General features: G+C 44.3%; 1 protein-coding gene across 2 annotated transcripts in view; it reads right to left on the bottom strand.

Annotated features, from left to right (window-relative positions):
- Window positions 1–14218, bottom strand: part of LOC131102781 (zinc finger protein 281-like) — a 66919-nt gene that overhangs the window by 28520 nt on the left and 24181 nt on the right. Inside the window, exons 7-8 of one of the 2 annotated variants that reach the window (XM_058048313.1) lie at window positions 11850–12160; window positions 4422–4543 (exon numbers count right to left, since the gene is read on the bottom strand). The gene's annotated coding sequence lies outside the window, so the exon portion shown is untranslated. The remainder of the gene's footprint in view (window positions 1–4421; window positions 4544–11849; window positions 12161–14218) is intronic. The other variant, XM_058048314.1, reaches the window with a different exon arrangement.

Genomic DNA, 14218 nt, shown 5'->3' with positions numbered 1-14218 from the left:
CTAATAGGCTGCTGTTAATTGCATCATTTTGTTCCCCTCCACAAGCGCCACTCCATGCAGGGCCTTTCGCAGCCTCTGTGAGAGGAGAGGATAATGGGCAGAACCGCTGGCGGCTTTTTGCTTGTTTTGTTGGATTGTTTTGTTTTTTTTTGTTTTTTTTTTAAAAAGGGTTTTTTTGTTGATGAATGGAGGCTGATGATAAAAATGTCAAAACGTGGCTGCAGATTGGGGGGGGGGGGGGGGGGTGGTTCATGTTGACATGAACACACGGGTGTCCAAACCTTGGATGGACGGCCCACTGTGTCAGCTAAGTGGAGGGGATGGGATATATATACAGTCTTGTCATGTGGATGGGGGGGGGGGGGGGGGGGGGGGGGTTGTTAGAATGAATTTCCTTATTATAATATTAACATTTTTGCAAAATAGCCCCCAAATTGTTTTGTTTCGTTTCTCATATTATGACGACTTTAGAAAAAAAATATTCTTTAAACCTTAATTGATATGAATTGTTAATAATTAATAATAATAAATAATTAATAAATAATAATTACATTGTTTTTTCCTCCTAATGTTATGATTTTATTCTATTGTTTTCTGTTTGATGTTCTTGTTTAATTGTATTTTTAGAATGTGCCACGGGCCCAATAAAAACAGCTGTGGGCCACAAATGGCCACCGGGCCACACTTTGGCATCAATGCAGCATCACTGTCCGGTCTGCACCAGGACTGACTAGACTTTCCTGAAGTGGTCGTTAGAGCCAAGACCGGCACCAAGTGTGACGTAATTTCATTTCCCCTCAAGGGACCAATAAAGTGTCTTATAGCTATATTTCCATAGCTCCCATTGCCAAGGACGTTAATAGAAGAAATAAAGACTATGTGGCAGGCAGGGAATTAGCATTTTGTTAGCACCAAGACCACCTAAGGCACCAATCAATGCCCCGGCAGGCTTTTTCCTGCTTTAACTGCACACTTGGAGAGAAAAAGGCTTCCCCACTCATTAGGGAGCTGCAGCTTTGAACGCCCACTCACTTTGCAAAGCGCTTCCGTACCTCGGCCCGTTCATTCACGAGGCGTTTGCTGCGTGTGGGACGCCAGCTTACAGTCAGGAAAAGTAGGGTGACCATATTTTTGTTATTCGGAAAGCAGGACATTTCAATACATTTCAAGTATGGGTTCTCTGTATGATGGAGAAATTGCTATACTATTAAATACAATATACAGTCATATGATATATGGTTTATGTGTCTCGGTTTTTGGACATGACTATAGTTAACCTAGTCGGTTTGCTCTATACTGTGTCGGTCCACGGAATCAAGTGCCAACCAAAGGAGCTGATGTGTTGCTGGCTGACTGTGTGTGCCAAAGCTGAGGTTACGTAAACCAAAGATACGAATTTCAAAATAGAACGACAAAATAACCTGTGGTCAAACGCTTGTTAAGTTTTGGAAGGTAACCAATATTTTCAGCATAGTTGCAAGAACGTGCTTTTTCTTTGGCCGGACTGGTGGCCAGCCAATCACAGTGCACATATAGACAAACAACCATTCACACTCACATTCATACCTATGGATAATTTAGAGGAAACCAGAGTCTCCGAAGAAAACCCACGCATGCACGAGGAGAACATGGAAACTCCACACAGAGATGGCCGAGGGTGGGATTGAACTCGGGTCTCCTAGCTGTGAGGCCTACACGCTAACCACGATAGAAACAATGATTAGTCTAAAAGCCAATTTTAGTATACTTGAGACTTATTTGGATTTTCCAGGCCTGTCAGTTAACATTCACGACTAGAATGATGCTAAAAGTTTTCAAACAACTTTCACCTTTCACCTGAACGACCCCGATGCCTCGACACGTTAAAAATACCCGGGACATGAATACTTGATGCCGCCTCAAATTCATCCACTAATGCTTTAATGTCCAATTTGGATGAAAATAACGGTGAAAGAAAGTAGAGTACATTAATAGCTCAGTGCTTCTCTACAGACAGGAAGGCTGTTTTTTTTTTTTTAAATGTGTGCACAGTGAGTGCACGGCTCAATGGGCGGCCAAAAAGGAAGTGAGCCTCAGCGAGCCACAAAAAAAGAAACACACACACAAACAAAAACACAGATGCTGCGGCCGTCAATCAAAAAGCAAGCCGCCTTCACCGTAGCAACCTGGGATTGTTGCTGCCTGGTGTCAGCGACGCAGGCGCGCGTGCGGCTCCGATGAAGATGATGATCTATTAGCGTGTCCTCCAACGTGATGGATTCCTACACGCGTTAAAGGATTTGGCGGAAAAAATTTAAAAAAGGATAAAATGTATCATCCTTTGTGGGGCATTTGTGCCCTTAAGGACCTACTGCAAAATCACTTGTCAAAGATCCTCTATTTGATAGGAGCACTCTGCTGTCTTCAAGGACCTACTGCAAAAACACTAGTCAAAGATCCTCTATTTGACAGGAGCACTCTGCTGTCTTTAAGGATCAGCTGCAAAAACACTAGTCAAAGATCCTCTATTTGACAGGAGCACTCTGCTGTCTTTAAGGACCTACTGCAAAAACACTAGTCAAAGATCCTCTATTTGACAGGAGCACTCTGCTGTCTTCAAGGACCTACTGCAAAAACACTAGTCAAAGATCCTCTATTTGACAGGAGCACTCTGCTGTCTTTAAAGATCAGCTGCAAAAACACTCCTCAAAGATCCTGTATATATGAGCGGAGTGCTCTGCTGTTTTTACGGACCTACTGCAAACATGCTAGTCAAAGATCCTTTATATGACAGGCGCATTGTGTGGTTTTCAAGGCCACATAAACCCCAGTCAAAGATCCTCTATATAACAAGAGTCCTGCTCTGTTTTCAAGGCTAGAAAAACACAGGTCAAAGATCCTCTATATGAAAGACACCCTAATGCGTTTAGTTCTGGCGTCCTCGGGGGGACGCGACGTCCCTCTCCTTCATGTCTCCATCTAATACAACCGGGCTAAAGATCAGAGGAGCGATCAAGCGTCGGAAATCGGATGCTGCGGGGCTGGGCTAATCGGTGCGGGGACATCCGGTGTCCATCAGAAGTTGGGTGACCTCTTGGTGCCTCCCGAGGAATCACCAGCATTCATCACGCCGGCCTGAGTGCACCACTCTCCATCCCCACATCCTCCAAGACATCTCAGCCCGACAGCGGGACGCGTTTCTCCTTTGAAAGTTTCGCTCTCATAAGATGATCACCCGCTTTTCCACCATCAAAGGCGAGGCCTTCAACATCTGTCTTCACAGGAGGCGAGAAGGCCTCGTGGGTCTGAGGTTGAACACCTGCTTGCCTTTCAGCTGCTTTTTGGTATTCGCTTGGAGCCCGAGGCGTCGAACAGGGCGGATGACATCCAAAAATAACACCAATGAAACATTTCTCGTCAGCTGGGGAGGGCCAAGATGACGGAAGGCGAGGAAACAAACATCAGATGGTCTTCGCTATTGACGTCAGAGAGATAAAAGACGGAGATACGTAGGGTGTCAAACTGATTATCCAACTGGTGGAGACATAATCTAAGGCTGTGTGTCCATCGGCGCAGTGCCTTACTTCCGTGTACACATTTTGAGTGTGCACACTTATGTATTTACACATTTTGAGTGTGCACACTTATGTACCTACACATTTTGAGTGTGCACACTTATGCATCTACACATTTTGAGTGTGCACACTTATGCACCTACACATTTTGAGTGTGCACACTTATGCACTTACACATTTTGAGTGTGCACTTATGCACTTACACATTTTGAGTGTGCACTTATGCACTTACACATTTTGAGTGTGCACTTATGCACTTACACATTTTGAGTGTGCACTTATGCACTTACACATTTTGAGTGTGCACACTTATGTACTTACACATTTTGAGTGTGCACACTTATGTACTTACACATTTTGAGTGTGCACACTTATGCACTTACACATTTTGAGTGTGCACACTTATGCACTTACACATTTCGAGTGTGCACACTTGTGCACTTACACATTTCGAGTGTGCACACTTGTGTACTTACACATTTTGAGTGCGCACACTTATGTACTTACACATTTTGAGTGTGCACACTTATGCACTTACACATTTTGAGTGTGCACACTTATGCACTTACACATTTCGAGTGTGCACACTTGTGCACTTACACATTTCGAGTGCGCATCCTTATGTACCTACACATTTTGAGTGCATCACACCAGCGAATGGCAAACACCAGGAACTGGTGTGGTCGTAAAAACACGCCTCTGATTTCATATCAACATTTGCAATAAAAGTGGCTGTTGTAATGATTAGAACCCTCCCTCTCTCTTCAATTGCCACTGTTCTCTCCCGACACAGTCCAGTGCTTCAACCCTAAATACTTATACAGACTTATCGAGCACATTTCAAGTAGAAAAGGTACAGCTACTCACCACTCGTCAGTGATTGTGCAAGATGATCCACAAACAGATGGAATCAGAGTCACGGTGTTGCCAGTCGCAGCACACAACTGTGGTGCGTTGAAGGTCCGCCGAGCAGTGCGAAATCTCAATGCCTGACAAAAAAAAAAAAAAAAAAGAGTGAAGCATAAAGACAAATGAGACCACACTCGTTGGTACGAAAGTACCACTAATAGTCATAGCAGCTGTAAGGACAGGTGCACTGTTGTTTGACCCAACAATGAAAAGTTGACGGAAGGCTGGTTGTCATGGTTACAGCAATAATAGGAAGAGAAAAACCAACAGGAGCAGCGATAGTAAACAAGGTTGTAAAGACGCCGAATACTAGTCTTCTTTTATTTACGGCCAATGAGTCCTGTCCTGTCTGTGTGTGATGTGATGTAACAACACACACACAGACACACACAGACACACACAGACACACACAGCGGGCCGTCCACTGTCCACTCTGCATGTGCACTCAGCCTCCATAAAGAACAGCCTGGAGTATCTAACCTGTAAACAGGAGTAATGGCTTTTCCGTGTTTCATTTCTCGACTCGTTTTCTACTTCTTTTTTGCTTGCGCTTGTGCCACGCTCGTGTTTTCCCGCCGACATTGTGCCGGATGAGCACTTTAGCCTCTCTGGACAAATCGCTCGTCTGGCGCTACCTCTGCTGTGAAATTGTACTTGTCACATGCGGGCGTGCGCGCAGACGAAATACGATGGCGCCAAACCTAAAAACGCACACACACACTTTGTCATGAGACGCTCGGCTGCACAGTGGAGTGAGGAGACACCCGACCTACACCATCACCAACTCGCTCCGAATTTCTTTCACATTTATTATCCGGCATCTGGAACCTTCCAAACACACAAAAAACTCTAAAAAATACCCATTTGTCAGTATTTGTCAGTATACAGTATTGTACTGATAAACCATGCAGTTACATAACATTATGTCTTCCTGCTGGAAAATGTTGACTGAGTTCACTTTTAAATGTTAGAAATGAAATTAATTCATCCAAGATTTACAGCTGCAAAATAAATCAATCAATAAATAAAAACCGGTCGGCCTTTACAACGCTGTGGCTTCAACGCTGATGCACATAAACTACAGTTCCCATGATGCCTTTAGTGCCAAAAGTTTGATCAGATATAGAAATACCACAGCTTCTGCTCGGACTGCTCGGACTGCAGAAGCGTTTCACATCTCTTTTTTCGGAGCAAATGAGTGATGTTGGGAACACAAAGTCTAGGTAGCATTGCAAGGTTTATAGTGTGTGCCTTTTTGTGTAAATATTACAACACGGACACCATTTTCCAGCTTAAAAACCTTGTGTTGGAAGATGTTGGAGATGTTAGCAGTCATTCCACAAGGCATTGAACATTTTGGGTGCTGAAGTCAGTAAAAAAAAACAAAAAAACACACAATGCACCAGTCACTCGCGCGCCTTAAACGCTGCTATCATCATCCAGCAATGATGTGTGATATTTTGCTTTATGCGGTCTGTCATGGCTTTGTGTGTGCTCAGGTTGGAGACCCCCGCGTCAGCGGAGCGAGCGGAACGGACAAAGACAATAAAGCGAGGCGCTATCTTTAAGCGCCACACTTCTCCGTTTGCTCCATTAAGAAGAACAAAGCAACTATTTCGTCTCCGTCCACGCCACGCAGACATAATTGGAAATTTCCTCAGACTTAAATTGCATTTGTTCTTTCGCCCTCCCAGTGCTACGCTGCTCTGCCCGCCCCCGCGGCCAACGAAGGCTACGTGGGAAATAATTCCTCGCCGGGCCGCTAATGGTCATTGCCGCATAGGCTGAGCGCCGCAAAGAGGATGAGGACATTAATTCCACGGTGATGGGTGCCGCCGTCTTAAATATTAGACCAATTTCTCGCAGTGTAAGCGGTGTGGGGGGGTGATTAAGAAAGCACCAAATGATCCATTCATTATGTTTGCATTGCATTATTGCCGCAGGGCCTCTGGTGCTACTTGACGCTAAGTTGCACGGCACTACACTTCATTTCTTCAGCCGAGGAAAGAGGCTCAATTGTAACTTTAAAAGTGATACATCCGTACTAGTCCTGGGAATAGTTGACACTCCGGTCTAATAGTGGGCACCGCGTCATCTTGCGAGGCATTTATGATGTTTCCGAGCTGGTCTACTCAAGGCTGCACAGCAAACCCGCACAAGAGAACACTGAACATCTCATCTGTTAGCCCTGCCAAGAGATATTCCAAACTTTCACAGTGACACGTGAACACACCGTTCTATAAACGCCTCTTGAGTTTGGATACAAAAAATACTTACAATCACTTTAGTTGCAAGATTGAGCAGAAATGAATACATTTTTACACAACCTAATTGTCTAAAAAAATGCAAATTTATACATTTTTTGTTCTGTTCTGTTTACCATTTCAACTTGCTTCAAAAAGTGTTTTTTTTCTCATAGTATTATGACTTTATACGCATAAAACAACTTTCTGTTATGATCTTATTCTAATTTATAATTCTAATTCTTATTCTATTCTCATAAAATTCCTGTTTTTTTTCCCCCCACTTTTCTTGTTTTAATTTTTGTTGCTTACATTTTTCATTTAAAGTGAGCAGAGGGCTAATAAAAAATAACAAATAAAAAATAAAACATTTGTCACGCATGAATGATGGTAGTTAAATGGAGAAATGGACTGTAATTTCAGCTCGAAGTGTCATTTTTATTGTAAATGTTAATCCAAAATTGGAGCAGAAAGCGTTCACAAAAAATGTAATATTTTTTTTCAGAAAGCGTTCACAAAAAATGTAATATTTTTTTTCAGAAAGCGTTCACAAAAAATGTAATATTTTTTGTGAACGCTTTCTGCTCCAATTTTGGATTAACATTTACAATAAAAATGACACTTCGAGCTGAAATTACAGTCCAATGTTGTGCTGCATTTTTATCCACAAAAAATGTAATATTTTTTGTGGATAAAAATGCAACACAACATTGATTAAAAGCTTCCGGGAAAAAGCATCCAGAAGCATAAAGGCGCTCTTTTACTAATAAAACTGTACAAAAAAGGGCTTGTTGGTAATTGGAGGTGAAACGTTCCCCTGACGGCATTTAGCTACTCTTTGTAATTAATGAATATTAATGACACGTATTACAGTCCCTCGCCACTGGTGCTCAGATAAACAAGCACCTCTTTAAAAAGCACACACACACACACACACACACACACACACACAAGCGCTACTGTATACGTATATCTCAATTATTATTATTTTGGGCTGTTCCAGACTTGAAAACATTTGCAGTCTGACAGTCAGATGGCTCTCCAGACGATTCCCGTTTCTCCCGCCGCCCATTCTGTACGTTGGTATGCACAAACACAAACACGAGGTCCCGAGATGAGGATGAGGAGCAATCCATACTCTTTCTTAGCAATCAGGCGACGGGAAGCCGACAGAAGAGGAGAGATGCTGTCTGCTCACACAGTCTCTTCAGCTAATGAAGTGCTTTTTTTTTTTTTTAAAGCTCTGTTCCCGTCAAACGAGCACACAGCCAGCACAGAATGTGGGGAAAGTCACATTTTGGAGGCTCGTCTGCAGCAATGTCACGGGCCATCTGCTGACTAGCACCTCATGGATGCTTTCTTCCAGGACCTTCTGTCCCTTAGAATAATTGAGACGCAGTGCCCTAACCGTGCACGTCTCCCCAGTCAATGATTAGCATTAGTTACATTTTCGAGGTGTTTAATGGGATGGGAAATGAATTTAGAGCGGTGCTTCTTTATTCTAACAATGTTAATATAGCCATGAAGCGACGGCTTGTTAATAAAAAACCTTGTGGCCTTAATGCCGGTCTGGGATGAGCCCACAGACTCTGGCTGATGACGACTAATTAATGATGAATAAATATGACTGCTGTCAGCTCGTGTTTGTGCGCCACTAACTGTCGTCAGCGTGCTGTCATCTGGTTTAAAAAATAAAAAAATTAAATTAAAAATAAAATAGGTTAGTGAGCGGAGCCGGAGAACAAACAAGCTGGAATGAATTTCAATGTTTGAATCATCTCACGGCGTTAACGGAATGACATTTGGGAATTTTAGCCTCTATTTGGTTACCATTAAGGAACACTGGAGCTGCTCCTCCCGGCTGCACGTAATGGTTCTCATTTGCAGCAGCGACAGCGGGGGGACCGCTCAGGCAAGAAAAAGCAATAAAAGGCCCAGCGTGCACTTCCTGTTCACGGGGAAATAATCACAGTGTCTTCAAATCATTTGTCACATCTTCAGGTGATCTGCAAAGAGATGAAAGTCGTCACTATTTTTCCAACCATGCTTTTCACGACAACTGGGAGCGCTTTCACACAGACATGCTGGAAAGTAATGGCGGAAAACTCCATTCCTGTGAACGACTCCAGTTCTTACCAGTGAAACTCGAGTCTTTGTTGACTACTCGTGAGTAAAGGAAACTAGAGTCTTGGTTCAGTACCCGTGAGTCAATGAAAGGTGAGTCTTTGGCCAGCATCCGGGAGTCGGTGAAATTCTGAGTCTTTATCGAGAACCAGAGTTGGTTTCGATTCTTATTTGAGTACCTGTGAGTCAAAGTTGAGTCTTTAAACTGTACCCATGAGTCAATGAAAGGTGAGTCTTTGGCCAGCATCCGCGAGTCTGTGAAATTCTGAGTCTTTATCGAGAACCAGAGTCGGTTTCGATTCTTATTTGAGTACCTGTGAGTCAAAGTCGAGTCTTTAAACTGTACCAATGAGTCAATTAAATTTTAGTCTTTGTCGAGCACCCTTGAGTCGGTGAAATTTGCGTCTTTGTCAAGCAGGTCAGCAAAACAATTCTTGAGCCTGTGAAACTCGTTTCTGTGAGTGAGTGAGTCTTCAAACTGTACCCATGAATCAATGAAATTTGTGTCTTTTGTCGAGCACCCTTGAGTCGGTGAAATTTGAGTCTGTCAAGCAACCGAAAGTCAGCAAAACGCAATACTAGAGTCTGTGAAACTCGGGTCGTCATCGAGCACCCGTGAGTCGGTAAAACACGAGTCTCCTTTTCAGTACCTGCGAGTCAATGAAAGTTGAGCCTTCGTCGAGCACCCGTGATTCAGTGAAACTTGACTTTTCGTTTAGCTCCTGTGAGTCAGTGAGTCTTCAAACTGTACCCATGAATCAATGAAATTTGAGTCTTTTGTCGAGCACACTTGAGGCGGTGAAATGCGAGTCTTTGTCAGGCAACCGTAAGTCAGCAAAACGCAATACTAGAGTCTGTGAAACTCGGGTCGTCATCGAGCACCCGTGAGTCAGTAAAACACGAGTCTCCTTTTCAGTACCTGCGAGTCAATGAAAGTTGAGCCGTCGTCGAGCACCCGTGATTCAGTGAAACTTGACTTTTCGTTTAGTTTCTGTGAGTCAGTGAGTCTTCAAACTGTACCCATGAATCAATGAAATTTGTGTCTTTGTCGAGCACCCGTAAGTCAGCAAAACACAATTCTTGAGTCTGTGAAATTCGAGTCATCATTGAGCACCCGTGAGTCAGTAAAACACGAGTCTCCTTTTCAGTACCTGCGAGTCAATGAAAGTCGAGCCTTCGTCGAGCACCCGTGATTTTCGTTTAGTTTCTGTGAGTCAGTGAGTCTTCAAACTGTACCCATGAATCAATGAAATTTGAGTCTTTTGTCGAGCACACTTGAGTCGGTGAAATGCAAGTCTTTGTCAGGCAACCGTAAGTTAGCAAAACGCAATTCTTGAGTCTGTGAAACACGAGTCAATGAAAGTTGAGCCTTCATCCATTCAGTGAAACTTGAGTTTTCGTTTAGTACCTGTGAGTCATTGAGAGTCTTTGTCAAGCACCTGTGATTCAGTGAAACACGAGTTTGGGGCAGGAAGTGGAAAGGATCACATATCACGTATCCGACCCGCTAAAGTTGTTCCCGCTTCCATCGACATAAAATGTAGTATTTTCTATGAGAAGTGGTTGGTCTATGTCGACATAAATGTCTTCCAGGTTCCACAAAGCACTCCTGGCAGTTTGCTGAAGATGCCTTGATAATTGTGGCCACTTTCCCTGAAATACATGAATAAGACGGCAAATAAGCAACATTGCAGCCATGGAAAGTGGTCCACATGTAGTCTAGGTGGTTTTCCAATGGCAGAGCTTGCAACAATCTCATTATTGTGCTCTTCCTGTGCATTGAGCATGTTTGTGTAGTGCAGGAAATTGCATTTCTTCCATTCCAAGTCAGAGAGGGACTACCGTGAATGACATTACTTGGAAAAATGCTATGCGGTGAGACCTACGAAACTACTGCATTCACTTTCCATTGTGCTAACTCTGAGCAATTAGCCAACGTCAGAGCTGTAATAATAATAGCTACTTTTCCGGTTTTTAACAATTAGAATTTAATTCAGGTGGGCGCTTGTTTGATCCTGACGTGTCACTTTTTGCTGTTTGGACGGCATTATGCGAGAAGAAAAGGCTGCACTAAATGAAAAGCAATTCATCATGTGTGTCGCTGCCTGGGAGCACTTCAGTGAGCATGCGCCTCGAGCATTAATTAGACTTTGACGCGTACAAACGACGGCGCCAGAAGAAAGCCGCTCTTTTAATTACAAACGGTCTATTATTTTCCAGGCTGCAAATCCCTCAAGTTATTTGTTACCACACATACCCAGACATATTTATTCGGTCACACACGTTTTATTGATTAACGAGAGGAAAAAAAGCATTACTGTCTCGCACAAGTTTGGATCAGTCGAGAAGATGGCTAGAAAACTAATCTAAACCTGTGAGGACTGAACGAAACTCTACAGATCGGTGGAAAATTGTCTTGGTGTGATGTGTGAGCGTCCTCCGCGTCCCCGAGCGTCCACGTAGCAATCATCTGTCAACACCTTCACAGAGATGCGGCGGTGTAACATGTGCTATTAACAGAAACCCCCCCATCCCCTGCGTCCCGAGTTCGGATACGTCCCGGATGAGTGTTGGGAAGGACACAAGACGAGAGGTCGTCTACAAAGTGAGCAATTATAAATGAAGGGCTTTTTGTCCAGAATCTTAAAAGTCAGAATAAATGCGAGACAGATTCTTATCGGGTGATAAGACACGAAAGAGAACTCGGCCAAAAAGGGAGCCGAGCGACGGCGCCCTGACGAAAGAAATCCTCTGGCCACATGAAATGAAGTGTTTACTGGCGTGTGGAGGACACCAGTCAGTCGGACATGACCTCATTAAAACTAAGCCTACAGTCAATCAGACTGGAGTCGTTCGGCGGCACAGACTGGGAGAGCAGTCAAGACAAACACCGCACAGCTTACGGCCAAAAAGGCGGTGGCGTATTAAAGTTCCGTCAACCCCAAGACGACGCAGGTGTTAAAATCAATCATCAACATCAGTGTGGGGGTGGGGGTGGGGGGGCGCACATAACACTCACCTGCCGTTAGAGCAGTCGGACGCATGAAAAAGTAACCAGAGTTGACTTCATCCATGTTGCCAGATATTAGATGTGCAATGCCGTACATACGTATTAGCTTTAAGATCCACTCCTTATTTTCATCCCTGTGGTTGTCTTCCGCACTGGGGGCGTTGCAAGGGAGGGAGACCACTTCGCTACTTTTTGTTTTCACTGTCCATTTCGTAGGGGCAGATCCTTTCGCATGTTCAAGGACACCATCTTTCTCCTTGATGATGATTATCGGTTGGCATTTCGCCGCTTATGTCTAATTTCTCTTCACTTTCACTTTCCTTGGGAGACATAAAGGGAAAAAAGTTAACAAAAAAAGTTAAAGTTAAAAGTTAAAACACAAATCCTCATCATTTGAGGACCACCTGTGTGTGTTATATATATATATATATGTATATAGTTGCGTGTATAACAACCACTGCTGGAAATGAAATCAGCACTTAAAGCCAACAAGTTCGTTTTCTATTGAATAAGCTTGAAATACACGTTCTAACGTCGCTTTGAATGTTGACGAAAGGTGAAAACGTAAACACACACACACACAGCATTCACACTCCTTTTTGTCCTCTGAAGACGCCGACCAGGGAGAACGGAATGTGCCGACACCGATAGGTGAGTTGAATATGGAGTAAAATATGATGAAAGACTCGATTAATAGAAAATGTCAATTCACATTATCTCCGTCACCGCAGACCTTGGAGCTTTTGCTTCATTCTGCGCCCGTAATGAAGCCTTTCTCACTGGGTCTTGTTGCCTCTTTTCCTGCTGCTACGGTGACGAGTGCCGCGGAGGGGTAAGGAAGCTTTACGGGCGTCGTCACACACCATTCCCGCAGAAAACTGCTTGGCGGGATCCCTCTGAGAAATGTTGTGCATTTCCAATTCACAGCTGTCAGTGAAGTGTGGGAAAGAAAATGGAAACACATTGGAGCGTCTCATCAGAGACCTGGGGATGGCTCTATAGAAATAAAAACGCACAGTGAGACGCCATATTTTGAAACGGCACGGCCAAAGTCGCCTCTTCATCAATGAATTAAACAATTAGAAGTTGGACTAGGCCGCTTTGGGAGCCCAGAACCTCTAGACTGACACTGGAAACGGCAGCGGCTAACTGAGATCGGGTTATTTTGTCCGCCCCCGGTCGCCGCATCTCTCCACGCGTGGCACTTAAATAAGCAGCAAAAAGGTCACCCAAGCGCCGACGACCGGTCAGGGTTTTACAAGCGTGCCAAGAGGCCCGGAGGTGTCCGCTCTGGCCAACGTCCCCTCAGGCTCAGCGCCCTGAAAAGGTCTCCGCCCTCGGAGGGATTTGCCATATTAAAATTCAGCGCCCTGGACCGCCTGAGAGCAGCTGAGGCCCTGATGGAGCTGTGAGTGGAACCGATGTCTCTTCATGTCTCTTTTGCATTTTTGCATATGATAAGCAACATTCAGGCTGCCAATCAAACAGTCGCAACCAGCACATGTCTCACTCCGAGATGCAAAAGCAGAATGTGAGCTCCTCCCCGGGACCCCCGTTAATAGCAGCAATGAAAAGTTGAAGGTGTAAATTACAACTGAACAGCACCCATGTACACACACCTCCACCCCCGTCTTAACCTCCGCTGACCCCTGACCCCTTCTCCAGGGGGGGCTATCGGCATGAATGACGAGGAGATGACAGGTTCCGGATGTCATTTGCTTGCCACATCGCGACTAAATGGAAAAAAGGGTAAGGGAAAATGATCCATGGAGTAAGAGAGCGGACATGTAAGAGTAGTAGCTTGATGGACAGTACTGATTTCTTATTCATGGATTTCTCGTCAGATGAAACCTATAAGGAATATCTCCTCGGAGGAAATCCATGGCCACACTCGGGCTTTTTACGGGATGTTGTTATCGGACACGTCCGTTACTTTCACATACGTCGTTCATTTTGTCAAACATAACTGGCCGAGTTTCCTAAATGGTTCCGTTTCAGATACGTGATGGGGCCAACGGTTTTTGGTCATGTTGGGTTTTGTACTCGGCTGCAATGTCTTTTTCGGATTGCTGTTGGACAGATGTGCGCGAGACAAGACTGGAATTGACCGCTCGCATGCCAGTGCAGGCCGATATAATCTGGGTTGTGCTGATATTGGACCAGTCCATCTCCAAATTCTCCTTGAAAACTATTGACACATCACTCAAATCTTCGCCATAATCGTAGTATAGTCCATCTCGCACAGCGCTATACACCGAGTATGGGTTGTAGCTCGATGGCTAGCACCGGTCTCTCCTTCTGCATTGCTGATTGGACCAGGCGTGTAACATGTTTAGCATTTTGTTCCCCAAACTGCAAATGAACCCAGCCGTCACCTC

The sequence above is a fragment of the Doryrhamphus excisus genome, chromosome 15 (assembly GCF_030265055.1).
Source record: "Doryrhamphus excisus isolate RoL2022-K1 chromosome 15, RoL_Dexc_1.0, whole genome shotgun sequence".
Taxonomy (NCBI): Eukaryota; Metazoa; Chordata; class Actinopteri; order Syngnathiformes; family Syngnathidae; genus Doryrhamphus; species Doryrhamphus excisus.
This window is presented reverse-complemented; position numbering and strand designations above follow the sequence as displayed.